This window comes from Artemia sp. Qi Xiang Cuo, chromosome 7 (assembly GCF_049724085.1).
Source record: "Artemia sp. Qi Xiang Cuo chromosome 7, ASM4972408v1, whole genome shotgun sequence".
NCBI lineage: Eukaryota > Metazoa > Arthropoda > Branchiopoda > Anostraca > Artemiidae > Artemia > Artemia sp. Qi Xiang Cuo.
Genome location: NC_142800.1, coordinates 36386835 through 36410737, shown reverse-complemented (window position 1 = coordinate 36410737; position 23903 = coordinate 36386835). Strand labels below are relative to the sequence as shown.

Sequence of the window (23903 nt, the reverse complement as noted above, 5' to 3'; positions counted from 1 at the left end):
AAACAAGTTTTTTTAACTGAAAGTAAGGAACGACATTAAAACTTAAAACGAACAGAAATTATTCCGTATATGAAAGGAGCTGTCCCCTCCTCAACGCCTCGCTCTTTACGCTAAAGTTTTTTATTGTTTTAAAAAATAAAGCTGTGAGACAGAGTCAAACTTTAGCGTAAAGAGCGAGGCGTTGAGGAAGGGACATCCCCTTTCACATACGGAATAATTTCTGGTCGTTTTAAGTTTTAATGTCACTACTTAATTTCAGTTAAAAACAACTTGTTTTTTTTTATTAAATTTATTAAAATTTTTAAATTAATTCAGCTTTGATATATGCTAAACATACATGAATAATTAAACCAAGTTCGGATATTAATTTTCCTTTTTTTGGATAAATGGCTCTCTCAAAATTTTGTTCTGACGTAACTTACAAATTAACTTACGTAACGAATTTCTATATTCTTATGTTTTTATTACGTATATTAGGGAGCTCGCCCCCTAGTCAATACCCCGCGCTTTACGCTAAAGTTAGAATTTTGTTCGAATCACGAACCCCTGAATCACAAAGGCCCGGTTAATTAGAATAGATAGCTCTTTTGAAAGCACTAAACAACTTTAGCGTAAAGACCGAGGTATTGACAAGGGGGCGAACCCTCTCATATACGTAATAATTTCTGTTCGTTTTAAGTTTTAATGTTGCTCCCTTATTTTCAGTTGAAAAAAACTTGTTTTATTTAATTTCTGATCGCTTTTTAAATAATACTGGGAAACCTGACGCCCCCTTCATGGAAATGTTCCTTCCTCCAAGGAAATATCCTCCATGGAAATATCCTTCCCCGTAACCCCTACCCCGACCCCCCACTAGAAAAAACTTCCTCCTGAAAACACCTGTATACTTCCCAATAACCAACACTATATGTAAACAAGTTGCAGAACTTGTAAATTACTGCCCGTTCCTGTGTACCTGTGGAGGATCAAATCATTGTCAACGAAGCATTTATCGAGTTTTTGATTCTGATGAACTTAATAGTTCTAGAGAAATTTACATTGGTCGACTTCGGGAAAAAAATTAGCGTGGTTGGGGGCCAAGTTGCCCTCCATTTTTTTTGGTCACTTAAAAAGGGCACTAGAAATTTTAATTTCCGTTCTAATGAGCCCTCTCACGATATTCTAGGACTACTGGATCGATACGATCACCTCTGAAAAAAAAAAAATAATAAAAAAAAAATAAACGCGCATGTGTAATCTTTCTTGTGGCAAAAAATACAAAATTCCACATATTTTCAGATAGGAGCTTGAAACCTCTATAGTAGGGTTCTCTGATACGCTGAATCTGATAGTGAGATTTTCACTAGAGTTATTTTCTATGACTTTTAGGGGTTGTTTCTCCCTTTTTTCGAAAATAAGGCAAATTTTCTCAGGCGTGTAACTTTTAATGGGATAGACTAAACTTGATATATTTGAAATCAGCATAAAAATCTGATTCTTCTGATGTGTCTATTGGTATCAAAATTCCGTTTTTTAGAGTTTCGTTTACTATTGAGCCCGGTCGCTCCTTACTTACAGTTCGTTACCACGAACTGTTTGATATTATGTGATATGTTACAAAATTTGAAGTTCAATCCTGACAATTTTTTACTTTAATATTAGTAACCTGACTCATAAATGTTTACAGTTATCAAGCAGCTAGTAATGGTTAGTCAATGGCTAAAGTAGTTACATAAGATTAGTTCAATTAAAAGAAAACAGACTATTCAACCACACGAGGATGCTCTGCCCTTTCTTTATGATATTTTTCTTTCTTGTCTGGATTATGAACTTATCTCCACTAACTTTGACTTTTCTAGTACATAACTCTAAACTTTATTTGATTTGTCAAAACAATATGCAATGAAGTTAAGCTACAAGCAATCATTAAAGAAATGCCAAACCATTGCCACGTTTTAATACCTATGTTCACTACAGATAGGAAACAAGACTAGAAAATCTTTCTTCTATGTGGTTAATGGACGTTTGAGCACATTTTTGCTGATATTTAATACACTGTATGACTTGGCAATTGCCTGGGAATAATATATCTACCAAAGAAGAAAGAACATCCAGTCTGCAGAAAGTACACCTAGGTAAGCTTGGTAAAATCTTTGCACTTTATGCAGACTAGTTGGCTTTAAGTTGGTAGGCTAACTGAGGACAAATGTCTGTTTTCTTTATTCCTTATCATATTAATGTTTCTGAAAGGCGAGTATGCAGCATATCAGGGTCCAGTAAAGTTCATAATTCCTATATGGGTTTTCTTTCCATTACTACGACCACTTTTCACATTCATAGGTTTCCCATTCTCTTTGCAAGGTGGTTAGAAGTGAACTGATGGTTTCTTGTTGTGTGGATCTATCTATGCTCCTGGAAGTGGCATTATGTAGGCCCAATTTGACCCACCTTTTTAGATGTTGACAGAAGACAGTCAAAGACTCCAGATTAGGCTTGATTGTGGCAAGCCAGGGTGGTTCTTTTAAAAGGGCAACGACATGAAGGTTCATGATTTCTTCATAGTTAATAGATATTCTCAAAGCAGGTGAACCCTGCATTTCTTTATAATATTTGCTATATTTTATTTTTGAAGCCAATACTTTCCAACTGTTTCATCTGAGACCCTGTAGGCAAAGAGCAGCCAATCAAATTCAAACATTCTAAAGATTCCAGCATCAGTGTACTTGATGGCTCAAGTTCTACTGTTATACAGCAGTTCTGAAGATGCCTACAAATAGAGGGTGAGTATTATAGCATGGAGAAATTGAAAAATAGTGTCTAAAACGTACTTTTACAAATATAGAGCCCCCTCCCCCCTGGAGTTAAACCTTTGTGAAGCTAAATAGCAGAGAATGCTCAATAGCAAATCTATTTCTATAGACCAGATACAGGATAATCTGGCAGAGTTAATGTGTTTAAAACTTGAAGATCTTTGTGACTTAATGTAGAGTAATATATTAAATTTCTGACTGGTAGATTTTGGACTTCTGAAATTCACACGACATAATTCCAAATATAAGTAAGTGTTGAAAATCAGCACACAACATAAGTCCTTTTGTCTTTCAACTGTCCAAGAAATAAGTCTATATATCTTGTTCCATTGAGCACAAAATGCAAATTGCTTATTTGAAATGTAAAAAAAAAATGTATTTATATGTTTAAATGTAAAAAACGTAATTGAATTGTTTTCCATATTGTCAAACATGGAAAACAATTCGTTAGCTGTATCTAAGCGATCTCTTTGCCAGTTATGAGGTTTGACTTAAATGGGGGGATGAGTTTCTCAAGGGTTAGCTTAAATGGGGTCGAGTTAAAAGAGGGTTAAATTAAACGGGGGTTGAATTGAATGAGGTTTGAGTTGCATGGGGGTTTAGTTGAACGGGGTTGAGTTGCACCAGAATTGAGTTGACTGAGATTTGGGTAGTATTGGAGTTGAGTTCAATGTGATTGAGTTAAACGGGGTTGAGTTGCACAATGGTAGAGTTAAATGGGTTTTCAGTTAAATAGACTCAGTTGCACGGGATTCAGTTAAACCAAGGTTTAGTTCCATGGGAACCCTAAATAAAATACGGTTAGATGGATTAGACCAAAGAACCGAGCGTTACGGCAAATAATACCTCTTGAATTATCGTAGCCACCATATGTCCTGCCTCAAGACCAGGAAACAAAAAGTCCAAAATATTCATGAGCAGACACTGGTAGTTCCCTGGATTCTGAACTTCTGTCTAAAGTTAGAATCAATCTTTCTGGAATGTCTCAAACCTTACAATTAGTAAAAGAATTAAGGAATGGAGCTGAAAGCTTTTTTCTTGGTCTTTAGCTAGGCTGTAGTATTTTAAAGGTTTCATTGATCTACTACAAAATGTTTCCAATTTCCTAAAAACCCAGCACCCTGGATACCAGGAAGGAGTGGGAGCTTAAAAATTCCTTTTCATAACCGACTTTAAGCATTCAATCCATTCTGGAAAGTTTTATTCACCTAGTCTAAAAACCTACTAATACAGCAAAATGGTATTGATATAAAATTTTTAAAAATTTTTGCTATAAAAAGCAACTCCTACTTTCCAATAATCAAAAATTACAATACTTTTTTATTCTGATACTCCTTTTTGATTCCTCTCATAGTTGAATAGCCTTAGACCAGTCAACAAGGTAGATAATCATATCTTAAACACAATAATCCCTCGTATGCAGTTGTCCTTAATCTCCCAAAAACGCTCGATAATCTGGATGCTCGCAGGCATTTTGTCAATAGTGTTTACCGGAACTCTGATGAGATAAATGAACTTCGTAAAACCAAGCATGACAGGGAGCTGATAGTAAGATAAAAATCGTCCGCAAGAACCATCGTTGAGAACGTGAAATCAAATGCCCCCGACGTACCTGCAAAACTTAAAGAGCGACCCTTGATTGCAGTTCTCAAGCGTGTCCCATCTAGTATGACAGAGCAGGATATCAAGAGGCTTGTTCCTACTGCCACTAAAGTGGCTGAAATCGGCAGTTATGAACGCACAAAAGTCTTCAAGATTTACTTTGATAGTAAAAATGATCTAGATCACTTTCTTAGCAACTCAATCAGAGTTGGGTATGAAAAGCTGCTTGCTAAAGTTTAAATTTGTGCCCAAACGCTGCTACTTCTGTCACTGTTTTGGACATATCACAGCTGATTGTTCTCAATCTCCCCGTTGCGGACGCCGTGGTTCACAAGACCATACCTCAAGTAAGGATCTTCCTTGCAAAAGCGATATGTTCTGTATATTGTGCAACAAGAAAGGCCACACTTGTTATAGCGTAAGATGTCCAGCCAATAACTCACCATTAAAATGAACGCTACACCCAGCAATGTCTTGTATAGTGTTGCATCATGGAGTCTGAATGGTAATTTTCTGAATATTCTGAATTCTTATAAGAACTAATGCCTGATTATGATCTGGTTTTTGTTCAAGAAGATTTTGCAACTTCTCTTAGTCTGAACTTATTAGATATATCCCAAAGTCATACAGTGTTCTCTGTCCCTGTACGCCGACCACAAACTCACGGTCGCCCTTCTGGTGGGTTGGCCACTTTTGTGAAATCTTCCCTCCCGTGCTCTAGTTTTGACTCTGGAAGTGATTTTCTTGCAGTGAGGATTAACAATATTGTTTTAATTAATATTTATCTTCCAACGGATTATCAACACGAGAAATCGGAGAGGCTGTTTGCAATTAGTGTGGCTCGGCTAGCTAAATGTCTCGAAACTGTGAAAGAACTGAGACTTTCTTGTGCAATAGCGGGTGATTTCAACTGTGACTTGACAAAGAAAAATGAAACTGCATCTAGTCGTGTGACTCTACTTTATGGTTTGCTTGACAGTGAATATATACTCGCATCAAAAAATAAGGACTTTTCTTATATCCACAACAGCGGAACTACATCTAATATCAACCATGTTGTTCATACTCCGTCGGTCTCTGTTTCTGAAGTAACCGTGTCGGACTCTTGTTTTATGCCAAATAATTTTCCGCTTTCTTTTGTATTTAATGTGAATGTTAGCCCTGCAAGTTTGTGTCCTAATCCGGGGGCGAAACGGTTTATTTTGTTTTTGATTGGGAGCGTGATTCTAGGGACTGTTTCCTGAGTGTTAGTGATAGCATATTAGATAAACTAGAGTCCTGTTTGATTTGCTTATGAATAGTTGTAAAATGTATCTACTTGAGTCTCGACTTCGACTCAACACGTATTGCACTGAGCTAACTCATGCATTGCGTTGTAGCTGAAAAGTCAGCTGTACCAGCTAGAAAATTAAAGACTATACAGAAATTCCTGGCTGGTCCTCTAATATCAGTTTACGGAATACTTGTAATTCTGCTAAGTTGTGGCTTTCTATCTGGCAGGAAGCTGGTTCACCGCGTGATGGTTGGCTGAATAAAATTCGGATTCTTACGAAACGGATTCTTGCAAAAAAGCTTTCTTTGCATCGTGGTTCTTTAATTGCGGCAAATTCTGAAGCGGTTCGTTCGAATCCGAAAAAGCTTTGGTCAGCATTATCTAAGGATTCCCGCAAAGATCCACCTTTGCAAATTCCTCACTATCATGGATTGAACATCACCAAAATGAATTCTTGCCACCAGACCCACCGCTTCTGGATGGTTTTAAAACTCGTCTTGATGATTTTTTTCACGTGCAAGAAGTCCCGGTGCTACTATTAAGAAGGTTATGATATATTTGGCTGTTAAAAAGCTGAAGAAATAGAAATCGCGAGGGTTTGATCAGATTTCGGCTCAGCATTTATTTTTGTGCAGCGATTTATTTTTTAGCACCTTGTTCTACTTTTTCAAATGGTTTTTAACCCAGGAATGGTACCGGATTTTTTTGTATAGGTTCCCTGATGCCGATTTTGAAAAAGGGTGAAGTATCGTCAGAGTGCTCTTCATACCGGCCGATTACCGTTACAACTACTTTTTGCAAGCTTTTTGAGCTGTTGATTATAGATGAGTTACAATCAAAGTGCACTGTCCAGGACCACCAGTTTTACAAACTGGCTTTGGATGCGGACATGCGCTTAGTGCTCTTATTTCGGATCTAACTGATGCAGAAAACCATGGTGAAATCCTAGCACTAGCATCCCATGACGTCAGACTTGCTTTTGATTCGTTGATACATGAAGGTATAATACTTGATATGGGTCTTAGAGGTGGTGATCCTGGTTTTTTGGCGCCACTGTATGATATGTATGTTCATTTAAAAGCTGAGCTTTTGCTTCCTACGGCCATCGACGCAGGACAGATCCCATTAATTGACTGTGCCATTGAGTTGTCACCACGTGGCAACCCTATGTTGCCAGTAAAAAAAGGAGTAAGACAGGGTGCTATTGATTCACTGACTGCATTTAACAATAGCATTGTTAAACCTCAGTCTAGTGCCCTGACTACATGTATTCTTCTTGGGATCGACGTCTCCCTGATTGGTTACGCAGACGGCATCTTGAATATAAGTCGTTTTCTGTGTGACCTGGAAGAAAATTTTCTGCAACTCCAGTGCGCGTATAATAAAATAGGCCTCCAGTTTAACACTGACAAATCTACTGTGTTGTTGTTTAATTCAAAAGAAAGTGAGCACGCGCCAGTTCGATTGGGTAATGCTAAAGTTGAGCTAGTTAATTCTATCAAGGGCGGATCCAGGATTTTTTTTTCGGGGGGGGGGGTTACTAATTTTTACTCAGTTTTCGATTAATTTTACTGAATTTTACCTAGGTTTTACTAATTTTCGACTTATTTTCGACTCGGTCAAAAATTTCGGGGGGGGGGGGGGGTTAAACCGGGTAACCCCCCTCCCCTGGATACGGCCTTGAATTCTATTGTGTGTCTAGGTCTCCTGTTTGGGTGTTCAATTGCGGAAACCTGTCGGCTTCTTATGGCTCACTTCCACAAACGCGTCATACACCTACAGCTATTTTGTTGCAAATAAGCGGAAATTTGATTGCCAAATTCTCTCACGACTTTGTAACGCTATTATGCTCCCTCATTTGCTGTACTTGAGCCCGTGCTGGCGAAATTTTACTATGAGTGATAGGCGTAATCTTTGAGCTACATATTATAGGTTTGCAAAGATTTTGCTCCCATGAATGAGCAATCAGTACATGTCTAGGAGATTCAATATAATTGACCCAGAGGATGCTATAGGAGCGCAAATCCGGCATTTTAATTTGTGTATTTGCGGTCACCCGTGGGCTGAATTGGTACAACAGTAATGGACTGTCAAGTTTTGTCTTGTTGACTTTGTATGGCTTTTTATATTTTGTGTTATTTATTTTGAAGTGGTGTTTCTTTTGTTTTCTTGTTGTTTGCTCTATCTGCCCTTGTTTTTGATGGGTTAATAAACTATATATAATAGCATTTTAGACATTATTACAACTGCTTTTTTAATGACTTTTAGTCTTTTTACAATAGCATTCGTAAATGATGCAATGTGCACTTATTTGTAGCTTTTTCACTTATCCAGCTGAGAGCTTTTTTGAAGGATTACTGGAAAAAATATTTAGATTTAGGCAAAAAATAGTATTTGTGCATTAGAACTACAACTATTATTTATTAGTCTTGAATATTATATAAGCCAGACTCCTGCAAAGTTATCACTGGTGTGCTACCACTCATCAGAAAACTTCTTAGATGTAAAGCTTGGTGACACTGTCCTAATTACTGCTTACCTGCCAGATGACAAAAATTTGGTTATGGTTGTTCTCAGGCCTATGACAAGTTACAAGGTTTAATTAGTAGAATTGAATGTCTTGGCTACTTGCCAGTGATCTAAATAGCAACATTCACACATCCTATAATGGGGCTGAGACCCTGCTAAATGTTCTACCAGTTATAAATAAGTTTATTAACAGAGATTGCAGTTTCTCTTGTACAGTGGCATAATTCTGTCAGAATCCTGGCGGAGGAGAGGGGGTAAAGTTGGAGTCAATTTTCCCAAATCAAGTGAAAATGGCAGTAAAAACTGAAAAATGAGTCATTTGGTACTATAAAAGCACTATAAATATACTTTATAGTAACAAAAAGGTAATTATATACTAAAGACAACTAACTCATTTCTGTTGATGCTTGAATTATTCAGGCTTATCTTAGTTTTGACAAGATGTTTGAACAAACTAAATTTCAGTGGGGGGGGGGGGGCAAACCGAGGTCTGGGAAGAGCAGTTGCCCCCCTGTCCTATATCAAATTATGCCCCTGCTCTTGTATCCGAGTTAGTGGTGCAGTAGACTTATACCCCCATGTGTTTTTCCATTTGTTGATTTTGTCTGTGTTGATTCAATTTAAAGGTACATGGGTTGAAACAAGGGTAAAAATTGAGGAGTTCACATAAATGATCTACAAATAAAGTGAAAATATCACTTGATACGTTTTTTTTTATGTTCTTGCAAAATCAATCAATATTTTTACTGTCCAAAAAACACACAAAGGTTCAATATGGAGTAGATGAGAAGACAAAAAAAGAAAAAAAGAAGAACACATTCACAAAGAAAACCATACTACTAAGAATAGAGTCAGATATTTCTACTAAGACATAGCAGAATGGAGGCTGTTTGTCCTATCAAGCCTAGAAAAATAGCAACCCCAACGCTGCTCAGCCATGGTTAGTAGCTCAGTCAACCCATAGGCTGACACTAGTCTTTTGTTTCTAACCCATAGGGATATACACAAAAGAAATTTTGCAAAACAAAAATACATGGATCTAATAGTCTTTTTATCATTAGCCATAAACATATTCCACAAAAGCATCACAAAAGTACTGTAGACACGGGCGAGAATAAACCTGCTGTAGCAAGCTTTACAGCAAACTAGCACACCAAACGCTTTTCTAAGCTACTCACTTAGATGAGAGATAAGGAGAGCCCTTTTCATTTTTACACTATCCCCTATCAGGAGACCGAGATACTTAATACAAGCAGATAACTGAACACTCGATTTCCTAACTGTACGCATCCAACATCACCAAGAGATTTGCTAAAAGCGAGGACCTTGTTCTTTGAAGCATTAAAATTGAGACCAATTTTGGCATATTCCCTACTAAGTACAGAAAAATTCTCCTCAACAGACAATACAGTTCTACTTAAATTCAGGATGTCATCAGCATGATTGAGTATGGAAAGGTCCAAACCTTAAAAACAAAACTAATTCTAGCCTTTTTCTGGGATGCAAACACACTATTATTATACAATAGTGGCAAAATTCCCCACCCTGGCAGATTCCTTTCCAAACTTGAATTATGGCTTTACACATTACATAACCATGACAAGTAGGTACTTCACAACAACACATAATCTTGCATGTAAATTTTTAAATACCCGCACAACTGAATGATTGAGACTTTGCTGCTGCACACTATACAGCAAATGGGAATGAACATTAGAATCAAAAGAATAAGAGACATCATGAGCCCCAGCATGCCACTATTCTCTACATCCATCAGAATGTTGGCAAGTATATAATGCATGTGTTCCCAACTATAGCCTTCCTTAAATCCAAACTGGTTGTATGGAGTTGAACAAGCCTTATTTACAATCTTAATCACTAGTAACTCCAGCAATTTACATAGAACAGAAGAAACTGTTATAGGCCTAAAGGAACAACATTGCCAACTATCTTTATCTTTTTCAGAACAGGAGTCAATGTACCAACACATGATAGTACAATAAATATCAGAGGCCATAACTACATAACTAATATCTGATTCAGTATCAACTAGACTATCCACTAGCAGTAACTCATAGCAGGTTTTTAACACTGGATCAGGTGGAGAAAATTTGCTAGTGAAATAGTTGATCCAGTCACTCTCACTTGGAAGTTCTGAAGCAACACCTTTTGACTTTTTTTCTCCCCAATGAATCTCCTGATTTCATTTGGGTTAGTTGCAAGATGCTCACTTCTGCAATCAATAATCTCAGCTTTGTGATCGGCAAGACACTTAGCAAAATGACATTTGGTATATAAACATATGTCATTAATGGCACCAGATTTGAGGTGGTCTCAATCATTCCATATTTGGTGACAAAACTTTGAAGATTTGCAACTTTGCTAAAAAGCCAAATTTATTGACCAGCAAGGTTTTTCTGAACCTGGAAAAACTGTACATACAGGAACAGCACAATGCTCAGCACAGCACATTTGCATGTGTGATTTCACTACAGTAAATGCCAATTAGAATTTTTTTCCCAACTTGGTAAGTTCTGAGGATTGAAGCAGCAGTTGGAAAGGGATCTTAATTTTGTCAAGTGTGGCATCAAGCTCTGCTTTATATACAAAAGTATTTATTTTCTTCCAGTCACATTTGAATTCCCACTTCTGTTTCTTTTCATCTTTTTTAAAGAGAACACTATCAATAACAAAAGAGTTGGAGATTGGTAAATGATCCAATACCAATATGCTAAAGTCAACATGGCTTGAGCCATTTGCAGTCACACTATTTGAGCAGAGCATAAAATCAAGTGGACTTGTCATTCCAGAGTTATGGATATATGTATAAAAATGGTCATTTGGGACAACATACAGATTGGACAGAGCAGACAGAAGTATTTGAGATATTGAGTGATCTGGCACTGAGAGGTTGCAGTTCATGTCAATGGCAAGGATAACACAATGAGATGCATAAGCACAATGCTGCAAACATTTAGAAAGCTTTTTTGTTGCATGGGAGAACTTTTTGTCAGAAGCTCAGTTCTTGTTATCAGTTGGTAAGTAGCAGCAATATGCTATCAGATTTGCAACTTTCATACCAAGGAGACACTTATTCTTGACAAATACTGATGCCACAAAATGAGAACTGACTAGTATTGCTAGTCTGCCAGAAGGTCTTCCTCTGCCCAAATTCTTAGCTGGCACCATGAAAAGGCAAGTTTTGTTATTCACTTTTAAGAGGGAAAGTGAGTTGGCTGAAAGGAAATGTTCTTGTAGACACAAAATGTCATTGCAAGACATCAAGCTTTCAATCAGTGGGAGTTTATTGACTACACTACAATTCAGAATCCACAAAGATATGTTTAGCTCAGATTTGGTCATGGCTTTATCATGAGCTTTCTGGCTACAGGGCATTTAAAACTGTAGCAGGGATGGTCTGTCTGCTTACAGAAAGCACACTTCAGTGCAGCATTTCAGGGTAAATCTTTATTATTCACATAGAATAGAATTTTATTTTTAAAACTTCTTTCACAGCATGTTTTGCCGAATTTGAATTTTTTGTCCAAAAAAAAAAACACTATATATATATTTCAAAGGCACTATACATATATATATATATATATATATATATATATATATATATATATATATATATATATATATATATATATATATATATATATATATATATATATATATATATATATATATATATATATATATATATATATATATATATATATATATATATATATATATATATCACACAGATAGAGAACATATAAAAACAAGATAGAGAACAATAAAATTAATGAAAATACATAAAAAAAATATGATGAGTCAAAAACTTAGTTAAAAAGTCAAAAAGAAAAAAAAATTGATAACAATAAAATTAAAGACTAATTCTCCTGGCTATTGTACAACTCAACAAAACTCTTCCAATACCTTTCATGTTTAGTGTGGATGGGAATCAGTTTGGGGACTTTTTGGGATTTTATTTGGAATGGTCTGTTGTGGGCAGGAAAGTAGGGTTCAGGATGATGGAACATAATTGAGGAACAGACAGGGTCTTGGTACTGAAACAAAGGCATAGGAGGTTCCTTCTCTTGGCCAACGTGGTGAGCTTGAACTTACCTAGAAGATAATGATATGGAACCTTCCCTTAACCATTTATTATTCTAAGTACTCGTTTTTGGACATTTTCAACCTTATAAATATGCTCTGAAGAAAGACCAAAATGCCACACTGGACAAGCAAACTCCAGTATTGGCTGAACAAAAGAACAATAAAGTTGGAGAAGATCCTTAGGGGGGGCAAGAAAATTTAAACAAAAGTTTTAGAAGGGAAACCAAAGGGGAAGCTTGTTTTAGGATATTTCAAACATGGGCATCCCACTTTAAGTCAGCAGTTATTGTCACCCCAAGTAGTTTAACGCATCTGACAGAGATTTTGGGAGGAATGGGGTTTGTGAAAGAAGGGGGTGACTTAAAAAATTAACTGTCATAACTGACGATTTATTAGCATTAACTATCATCTTCGACAAAGAAGCCTGTGACATCGTCAAGTAATGTCATAATTGAGCTTTTAATATTTTGACAACAAACCTCAAGTGCAGACAGGTCGTCCACATACTTCCATTGCTCTGTATGGTCAGTCATGAGGCTATTAATCATTATAGGAAATATAACTGTACACATCAGAGGTTCATGGGGCACCTCACTATAGATAGGACTGGGATTTGAATAGATCGTCTTATTATTCAGCTCACGAGAATAATTTGTTTAAAAGGTGGCAGCAATTTTTGATGGAAAAAGACTTGCTTTAAATTCCGTGAGCAGTTTTTTTAAAAGGAAATTATGGTCAATTTGGTCGAATGCTTTCTGGAGATCAATTAATAAAAGATTCAACCAAGTATCAGGGTTTTCAAGGTTTTTAAGAATGATGTCAAGAAGACTAAAGGGTAGTATGAAGTAGATATCTCCTTAAGGTTTCCAAATTGTTGCAAGTCAGCAAGTTCAAGAATCTCTGCCTTTAACCAATTAGCTATGAAACCCTCATACATTTTTGAAAAAAACTGGGGTTAAGGTGATTGATCAAACTCCAGTAAAATCTTTCATGCCTCCCTTCTTTAGGATTGGAGTAATATAGCCCAGCTTCCAACATGATGGCTAACATCTGGAATTACTAATATCATTAAAAATACTAACAAGGGGCATTGATAGTTTATCATTGAAAGCTTTTATTAGATCAATTGGGATATCAATGTGACAAATACTAGTTTTTTTCAGTTTCTGTATTTTTTCTATTATTTGCTTCACTGAGATTTCTGGGATTTTATCTTTTGGAGTTTCAGGGATTAGCTGATTTTCCGAGAGAGGAGGGAACGTCTGCACAATGATAGTTAGGTGTTTATTAAGCTCATTTGCTGTCTGTTTAGGCAGTTGATCCAGAAGAAAATCAAGGTTCTTGCACAACTGACCCCCTATTTCTTTCACTTCCTTAAACCATTGCAGAGGTTTGCTCTGTTTAAGTCATTTAATTTATTCTTACCATAACGCAAAGCTGCACGTTGTATTTCCTTCTTAATTTGTTTAGGGAGGGTTAAGGCTTCCTCTTTCTTTCCAAGGAGAAAAAGTTTTAGTTTCAAATGGATTAGTCCTTTTAATTTTTCATTAATGTAAGGTTTATCTGAGGAACATGCCTTCTTGGTAACCTCTGGGAAATAATTTTGGTAATTTGTCATCAATTTTGTTTGAAACAAACTAACCTTTAAATTAAGATTTACACATGACAAAACATCATCCCAACTCTCGGACGTAATCCAAGAACCAAAATCAAAAAGACCTTGACTTGTTATTGGGCAGTACCAAAATTTAGAAATTGAGTAGTTTGTTTTGAAAACTAGCAGTGGTTTCAAAAGTAGCATGAAATGATAGCTACCACCGAGGTGAGGAAGGGTAGTTGGAATATTGTATAAGGTTTTAAGATTGGTGCAAATAACATCCAAACTGGTTCCACCCTTTGTAGTAGGGAAATCAACAATTTGCTTAAGCTTCTGATCATTGCACAGATAATTAAGAGTTAGTTCATTTGTGTCTCTTGCTATAAAGATACCAGCATTTGGATACTTTGTTGTCACAAAGTCAAGACTTGCTTGCAGCCTGTCATGAAAATTATGACAAAAACAAGCATTCTGTCTGGGTGAAATAAAAAGAGTAAATTATTAAATTAGTGTAAGGCCACGGTAGGCATTTGGGCTTAGTAGATATCCAAATGATTTCATTGCAATCACCTAGACCTGGTACATGGATAAGGGTAGGAGATAGGCCATCCTTTGTGAAAATCATTACTCCTCCTCCTTTTTTCCCAAGTGGATGGTCAACTGGGCATAACCTTATAAACTCCTGAAAACCAGTCATTTGTGACACATGATTGTCACTGCATCAGGGACAGCAAATAGCATTTTGACAGTCCTTAGCAGCATAACCATATTCTTGGCACTGAAAACATCTCATCAACAAATAATGATATATGTCTATTTGAAAGCACTCATCACCCAGAGTTATAAGTTTGTTCATTGCTACTTGTAAATTGTCCTTACTTTCAAAGACAAGCTTGTATGAGCAAGTTTGTTGAATTCTTGGTAAATTTCTAGGTGGCATTATAATTTAGCTAGGATGAAAGTGAAAACATCATTTGATGCCTTTTTTATGCTCTTTCATAATTCAATAATTACTTCTGCTGCAAATTGCATCTTGAGCCCTTAAAGGGGCCCCAAAGGTATATTATATGAATTATAAAAGAGCATAAAAAAAAGCATCAAATGATTTTTTCACTTTCATTCTAGCAAAATCATATGGCTCACATCAAATTTACCATGAAGTTCACCCCCTCCCCCCACCCCCTAATGTGGAAATATATACCCTGAATTGTCAACAGCAAAGTTTTGAATTGCAAAATTCAGCACTATTTTTGTCAACAGCATTTGAAAAACTTGAAATGGTAGGATAATAGTTTATATTTGAGTTGCCTAATAAATGAGATTTGAATTGTTATAAATAAGTATTTTTGGAATATATTACTCTTGAACAACTCATTTATAAGCTAGTGATATGTTTTTAACCACTTTTCAATAACTTAACTAGTGTTGATAACTTCTTTGTGTGGTTACAAAAACAAAATACATTTGGGGCCCCTTTAAGGGCTCAAGATGCAATTTGCACCAGAAGCAATTATTGTATTATGAATAAAAAAGGCATGTTTTCACTTTCATCCTAGCTAAATTATAGCACTACCTAGAAATCTACTGAATTCTCTTGGCTTTCATGCAATCCCTAACCTCTGCATTTATTGACTCTCAATTTTGTCACCATTGATTCAATTTACAGGTAAACTGGTTTTAACAAGACAGATTCTAACAGAGGTATGCTATATAGCTCATATCCAAAATAAGAGAAAATGTATCATCTTTATGGGTCTATAAAGGGCTTAGGAAGGTGCCCAATGGATATTCTTTAAAAAATTACATTCTATAGAATGTAAAAATAATATCCAACTACACTTAGTATCAAGATAAAATATCATGCTAGACAGATAATAACATTTCTAAGACTCTTACACCTTTATCTACCTAGCTGAATATTTAACTGTATATGTAATATACAGAATATCTACCTAGTTAGATAATAATGTAGCTAAGTGTTTTTAATATATATCCAACTAGGCAGATAAGAAGATTCTCTAAGCAGCTTGGGGTTAATATCCAACTAGTCAGATAATTCATTTCTCTTAGCCACAGCATGAACATCTAACTGGGTGGATAGTACCAGGTCTTAACACTTCTGATATACATCCAACTAGGCAGATAAGAAGATTCTCTAAGCAGTTTGGGGTTAATATCCAACTAGCCAGATAAGTCATTTCTCTTAGGCACAGCATGAACATCTAACTAGGTGGATAATACCAAGTCTTAACACTCCTGATAGGCTATATATCCAACTAGGAGGATAAGTAAATTCTATTAGGCTATGCAGTTTTTGGATAATATCCAACTAGCCAGATAAATTGTTACTCTTAGACAGAGACAATATCTACCTAGTTGGATAATAATCTTCCCTAGCGATTGTGATATATATATCCAACTAGCCAAATAAAAAGATTCTCTAAGCAGTTTAGGGTAAATATCCAACTAGCCAGATAATTCATTTCTCTTAGGCACAGCATGAACATCTAACTAGGTGGATAATACCAAGTATTAACACTCCTGACATATATCCAACTAGGAGGATAAATAAATTCAATTAGGCTGTGCAAGTTTAGGATAATATCCAACTAGCCAGATAAAATGTTTCTCTTAGGCACTGCAAGAATATCTAACTAGCTGGATATTTCTAAATCTTAGATCTTCTGATAAATCTAGCAAGTTAGATGTTCATGCTATGTCTAAGAGAAAAAATTGTCTGACCAGTTGGATATTATCACTAGTTTGTATGAAGAATTTACTTATCTGTCTAGTTATATATATATCAGAAGCATTAAGTTAAAGTATTATCCACCTAGTTAGAAATATTAAGTTGGCTCTTATGCTTTATTGTATTTGGCTAGAAAGATAAAGCTATTTTTCTTTAAAATTTTAATTATTTTCCTAGTTGGATAATTTCTTATTTGCTTAAAAGGATTTTTCAGATAGCTAACTAGTTGGATAATTTTGGCAATAACTAAGTGTGGTTGGATATTATTTTTACATTCTATAGAATAGAAATTTTTAGATATTATCCATTGGGTATACTCCCAAAGGGCTTCAAATTAAATGGTAAATTTTTACCAAATCATGTTATTGACTTATGAATAAAGTGAAGATACCACTTGATGCCTTTTTTTATGCTCTTCCCAAATATAATAATAATTTTGTTGGAAATGAATTTTACCCCCACCCCTATATATACCAATTCAGGTATTGCACATTAGGGGGGGGGCAAATTTTATCTCTGATGTAAATAGGAGGTAGGTTTAAAATTAACCCCTACCCTTCGAAAGTGCAAATATATACCCTGAATTGGTATTTAGGGGTGGAGGGTAAAATTCATTTCTGACAAAAATGATTATTATATTTGGAAAGAGCAAAAAAGGCATCAAGTGGTATATTCACTTTATTTGTAGGTCAATAATATGATTTGGTAAAAATTTACCAATTAAATTTGCAAGCAAAGTGATTAGCTATTATATTTGGAAATAGAAGTACCTTCAAAATGTTTAAGCCTAGCTACAATTTTCCTGCATATCATGAAGTAAAAATTGTTTTCCTAACATTTTTCTTTCTCAACAGCCCCAATTCCAGGCTTTTATCTCTTTCCTTTTATGCGTAGTTGTTCTAAGAGCTTATTTAAATATCAGGCCTAGCCTCCTCCTAAAGGCTGTTGGTGAACAGTCCACCTACTCTTTAATAACCACGTTCGATTTGTTTTACAGAAGAAAATCCAAAAGCTTATTCCAATTCTTGATGCCATACAGACCAACATCCATTAGTTCTATTATTCTCTATATACTACCTGTATTATGGTTTCTTAGCCCGCCAAACTATCACGTTTTGTCGGTTTAAAAAGGCTGCTGTGAATTTTAACTGATGTGTTCAATATTTAAATAGATAAAGTGTGAGCCCCGCATAGTCTGATGAAATGAGACAGGAAGATGTCACAGCACCCGGGCTGCAAGCACCTGGTGACTTATTACTATTTCTAGCAATTGTTTTTTTCCTAGTAATCTCATTTTGGCTAGTAATTTAAATGAAATCCAGTAATTTTTGCTTTATTCTCGAATCACAAGAATGCCCCAAAATTTCAGTGTGAAAAGGCCATAAACGCTTGCTTCACAGCAAAATTAGTGTTGGAAATCTAACCTAGCCCGCCAAACTATCACGTTTTGTCGGTTTAAAAAGGCTGCTGTGAACTTTAACTGTCGTGTTCAATATTTAAATAGATAAAGTATGAGCCCCACATAGTCTGATGGAATGAGACAGGAAGATGTCACAGCACCCGGGCTGCAAGCACCTGGTGACTTATTCAATTGTTTTTTTTCCCAGTAATCTCATTTTGGCTAGTGATTTAAATGAAATCCAGTTATTTTTGCTTTATTCTCGAATCCCAAGAATGCCCCAAAATTTCGGTGTGAGAAGGTCATAAACGCTTGCTTCACTGCAAAATTAGTGTTGGAAATCTAAATTTGAGGAGACAGTCTGCAAGCAACAAAGCATATACTGTCTTAGAATGCATAATGTGCTTTTAGTTCCTTATACGTTACTTTTTCTTTCAATACCTACTATGTCTGTTTTCTTACTAATGGATCCCAGCTCTTTGAATAATCCGCGCAACAAGATTGTTTAACTAAGCCAAAGAAAATATATAGGGTACTGTGTAATATTATCCATTTCTGGTCGAACCGTGTTCACTTGATATTTCAGGTCAAAGCAATCTTATTCTTTACAACATATCAAGAGGTTTCATATACGAGGAGGGGGCACCCTTCTTGCAATATTTTCGGTTAGTCGGTAAAATCATAACGCCAAGCACTTGGTTTTACTGGACATTATTTAAATTCAACCAATGAAAGATTACAATTAATTTGATTACTAGGTGAATTAAAGAAAATGAAAATAGCGATATGACTATCGCTGAAACAAGGACCAGCCAAAATCTTTTCCTCCTCAGGTAAATGCAGCGATTGTACCAACACAATTTATAAATTAGTTAAAACGTGAATTTGATAAATAAAAATATAGTATGTTTGAAAATAGCTAATAATACTAATGACGGATTTTTCCTTAAGGTAAAAACCACAAGAAGCAATTATTTTCCAGGTTTTAAGATGTGGAAAGAAATATGGATTATATTAATTATTGATCAAATAAAAGCTTTCGATGAAAATGACCAGCAATTGATAAGGTCTATTGTCCCTCACTTCCAATCCCTCTGGCTAGTGCTGAACCTGCATGAAGCTAGCAAGTCACCAACGCAGAGCCCACTGGTGTGATTTTTTTCTTTACCTTCGTTTGTCCCCAGACTGATAACAATGCTAATTTTTCATCCATAGTAGCATCACCGTCATCATTAAGCACCTGTTCGTTTCTGCTCTATGTAGAATGTCCCCTATTTTCCAGAAAAACTGCCTTGAACTTTTTCTAAAGACATATGAAATCAAAAATCAACCTTTTATAACGCTTACAGAAGGCAGACAAGTTCTAAATTTGATGATTTTTGGGCTCATTTCGTGATTTTGTTCAAGATTTTAGTGATTTTATTTTTGACTTGGTGAAAAAAGGGCATAAGACTAGCATCCAAAGAAGTTGCAGCTTCATTGGAGGCAGTGAAGAGCAAAGTTCTTAATAGTTTTGGGTGATTTCTCAATGAATTTTCAAAATAAAGGTCAATTTCTCCAGCAACGGGAGCATTCTGAAGATTCTCAGTTAAAAGAATAACTATAAGGCAATTCAAAGAAGATGCAGCCCACGATTTTACTGCCCCTAGTAAAATTACAAAGGAAAAAAAATGTGTCCCTCTAATAAGATAAGCAAATTTGTAGGTTTTCTGTACTATAAAAAAAAGGAATGCTTCTATGTTTACCCGGGACAGTTTGTTTTGCAGATCAGTTGCCGATTGGTCTGTCTATGAAAAAAAACTCTATCTTTAGAAGCACTAATGGCTGTAAAACGTTTGAAACTGTGTTGGCAATCTGTAAAGTAAAGAATATATACAGAAAACGGTTTTCCATCCCTTAAATTATTGAACGTAGCTTTTATCTCCATAGTTTTCTCTTTTTTGCAACTACAATTGTTATATGAGTTATATGAGTCAGTTCACTAATTTCAGTGACCGGTGTTTGAGGCCTAGTAAATGAAAGCTATCCAGCGATCTCACAGGTCGTGTCATGAAACAATCAAATGGCAATAAAACATCCACTGAGCTCGCTGGTGTCCCACATTAATACCCAGGGCCTTCAGTGGTTGGGCCAGTGAAGTAAAAATGGGCTCTTGGTGTCACTTACATCCAGCCGAGAACTACTTAGAACTAAGCGCGCTAATTTTTGTTTAGCCATATTTCATTTCCCACGATTACTCCGCCTTTTTTTTACTTTCTGTAAACGCAAAGAGATAGGCAAACAGCACCTAAACGGCTAGACCGTTTTGTCAGAAACCGCACTGGAAGAGCAATTAAACCTTGGTGACGAACCTTTTGCAATACCGTCGAAATTCAACTTCAAGTTAATTGGCAACTTCTACAGAGAACTGAGAATTTTTCAGAAATTATTTTTTTATTTTTTCAAATAGTATCACAAAATCATAAGCAAAACATCAGTTTTCAAGCATTTTAATAAATAAATGCACACAATAGAACTAAGTAATAAGGAAAACAAGACGCATACTGAAGACGGCCGTTTTTGTTATTTGTTGTTTGTTAAAACATTAAAAAAAGAAACGTCTGGTAAGTATTTTCAATCAAAATGAATAAAAATCGATCTAAGTAGAGAAGCAACCGAAAGAATTGACTAAAGCTACTCGTAAAATAAGATAACTTCTTTTGCATAGTGAACAACAGAGAAATCTTTTTTCTTTTTTGTTGAAAATCTCCTGCAACATTTGGTACTAAAGCCACAATTCTGACCAGACGTTCCATGTGAGTGAATCATTTCCATCGCTTTCCCTCTACATATATTGTTTAGAATAGATAATGTCGGCTACGGTCTTGGTTAGAAATCCATCTCGGATCATAGTTTTGAGGCTGTTAAGGTTAGGAAACTTCTGCTCTGTACTTGCACTTGAGTGTGGCAGCGCATGTAAATGCAACCTATAATCGCGTAGCTCTATAAAACTCCCACCACTTTACTTTCTTACTGAAGACCAGAAGACTACGGGGTCCTTAAAAAAAATTCTACCCCAGAGTAAGAAGTGCCTCTTGTTTTAATTAAGGTTTAAAAACGACTGGTGGTCAATTTAATCAGAAGACTACGGGGTTTTTCAAAAAATCCTTCCGCAGAGCTCTTATTTTCTTTAAGGTGTATAAGCCACAGGTGGTCAATTTTAATTCTAGTCTTATCCCTATCTGCTTTGGACTCGGCAATGGGGTGGACGTTGCACGTGTTTGCCTAGGGAAAGCCATGACTGCAAACAGAAATGTAGGGTATCCTCAAATATTGGCACTCTGAGGGTGTCGTAGCCAAGTAAAGGTCACAGAATTCCACTCAGTCTTGATAAATATAAAATGATTAAAGCTTGTAATCACCTAGCAACCAGGTGGACTTTACTAGCACTAGCACTTAGTTTGTAGCTTTCTGGTATTCATGCGTTAAAGCTCAGAAAAAAAACTTTACAAACCTTTTTTTTTTCTCTTTTGTGGATTCTTAATCTCTTCGACGCTTATGCACAGGATAAAATTGAATCAAGTTCACTCCACTATCTAAAGAGTCGTTCTATAACTGCTGTTGTTGTTTCCAGCCTTTATCTTTACTTGCTAGCTGAATATAGATTATTCGTATGTTCAGTTTCTTCTCACACCCTACTAAACTTGCATACCGTCACCGGAGAAAAAGTACGCAACTGAAGCCAGAGTAGGAGTAATAAAATACAGAAAGGTCGTTGTTGGAAAATTGTTTATTTTATTTCATATGCTAGAATCATTCTTCAAGTGAATAAAGAAAGCTTCGCACTTTTGCGTGAATTTTCCTTGGAAATTGGAATTTTCAAAAAAGTGTAATTTTCCGTGTCTTACGTACAACAGTAGGACAGTGACCAAAGAAGTGAAAAAAAAAACACAAAATTCCGATAATGGAAACCCTGGTCACAGCAGTCATCTTGTCACGTGGGAACCTTATATTAAGCTTTTCTAAGAGACAAATTACCAGCTATTCAACAACTGAGACTTGTTGAAGCCTTTGTAGATCTACGGAACATCTATTGAATCAACTCCTTTCATTTTTAACTATTTTATATGTTTTGCCAAAAAAAGTCAAACATCGAAGGAGAGTCCTTAAATAAAAGAAGCAGGGCTTTGAGCGTCTGTCTGGTCTCATATTTGGGGAGCAGAATGGCCAATAGCAAGAGGTACTGGTGAACAATCAGTCTGCTGACCTTACTACATAAAGTACTTTGAAGGTAATGAAAGAGACGTTTAAACGATTAGTGAAATCAAAGAGCTGTGATTCATTGTTTTTTACTTTTTGAAGTAGACGTAGTTGTTCCAGTTCTAAAGTAGACAACTTATTTACAGTTCTATTTCTCAAGCTAACAAAGATGACATATATATGATTTTACCACAGAAACCAAATTAATAAGAAGCTTTCATGAAGTTTCCAAAGTAATTCGTTTTATACTTTTGAAATGAATTAGTCATATTATCCAAAATCAATGGACGCAGGGAGAACTAAAGCTAGTACTACTACTGTCTAATTATCATCGATGACAAGCATTTAAAGATGTAGAATCCAGATGAGTACTAGGCTTAGTGCCTTTTAGTTCTGCCTTTTTTGTGGTTCTGGACGAAAAGTCTCCTGTGGCTCGCCAAATTGAACTTCGCATGCAAACTGCATATCAAAGTGAAGGCCTAAGATAGCTCTACCTGACAATTTCTACATACCGACTTATTTTTGCACAAAAATGAGTTTTTTTTATGGAGTTGTACCATAGGGACCTGGCACAGGTCCCTTTTTCTGTGAAAAAAGAAGATAGATGGTGCTAACTTCTGATCTGCTTGAGATGTTAAAATTTGATTTTAATCAATGAAGAGAACGCTTAAAATTAACGTGGAATGCTATTACTTTACTAATCTATGTCTAAATCCTTTGCCAAGACATTAGGGGTTCTTATGGAGTTTTACAATAGGGCCCTGGCATTGGTCCCTTTCCTTCTGTGAAAAAAAGGAGACACGTGCCACTAACTTCCGATCTGCTTATGCTAAAGCTTGTTTATCATGATAAGATGATTCTTCACTTTGCGGTAATGATAACGATGAAAAATGCCTAAAAATTACATTTTTTGATGCAACACCTGGAGTGGGAGGGCTGGGAAGCTTAACCAGGGTATCATTATGATATCCATGGTCAAAAACCCTTAACTCGAGGTTTAAAATTTCCCCTCTTATGATCCCCCTTCCAGTTCCCTTAGTAAGCAAAAACTGAAAAAACAAGTCTTGAAAATAATGCTCAATGAACAAAACATAATTTACGTATTTCCATGGAAATAATGGGATTTCTTATGTGCATTTTCTTAAAGATACCTGTGACAACATACCCCTCGGATTTTTCAGATATATTGAAAGGCTGCACATATCTTGTGGAAAAGTTTAAGAGAAGAGGTAAAACTTATTTTTAATACCCTATTTTGCAAAGAGTTGTTTTGACTTTAGTTGTTTCATAGCCTAACTTAGAGATACTTCTTTAAGGCATTTTTTGTATATTAAAAAAAAAAATTAAAACGAACAATCTAAGCGAAACAAAGTTTATGCTACGAAATTAAAGATTGAAATTGAAGCTTAAAACAAGCAAAAACTAATGCTTTACATTTCCCGCAAGATATATCTACAAAGCTCGTTCAAAATAAACTGACTTGTGATTTTTGCCAACATGTCTAGAATTCTAAAACCAGTGCCTTAATAAAAACTGTCCCCTACAACAAACCCTGTAATTTTCAACTTCATACTCCTAGCCGTTCCTGAGATATTGCTGATGCGCCCTTTTGACAACCT

The 23903-nt window shown here is 35.8% G+C and overlaps 1 protein-coding gene across 3 annotated transcripts in view; it reads right to left on the bottom strand.

The window, feature by feature from the left end:
- XRCC1 (DNA repair protein XRCC1) overlaps positions 1-17926 on the bottom strand; it is a 35007-nt gene extending 17081 nt beyond the window's left edge. Inside the window, exon 1 of one of the 3 annotated variants that reach the window (XM_089091513.1) lies at positions 17905-17926. The gene's annotated coding sequence lies outside the window, so the exon portion shown is untranslated. Of the gene's footprint in view, positions 1-17416; positions 17517-17723; positions 17830-17904 lie in introns of those variants that run through there. The other 2 variants (XM_089091511.1, XM_089091512.1) reach the window with 2 other exon arrangements.
- Between the last annotated feature and the right edge of the window lie 5977 nt (positions 17927-23903).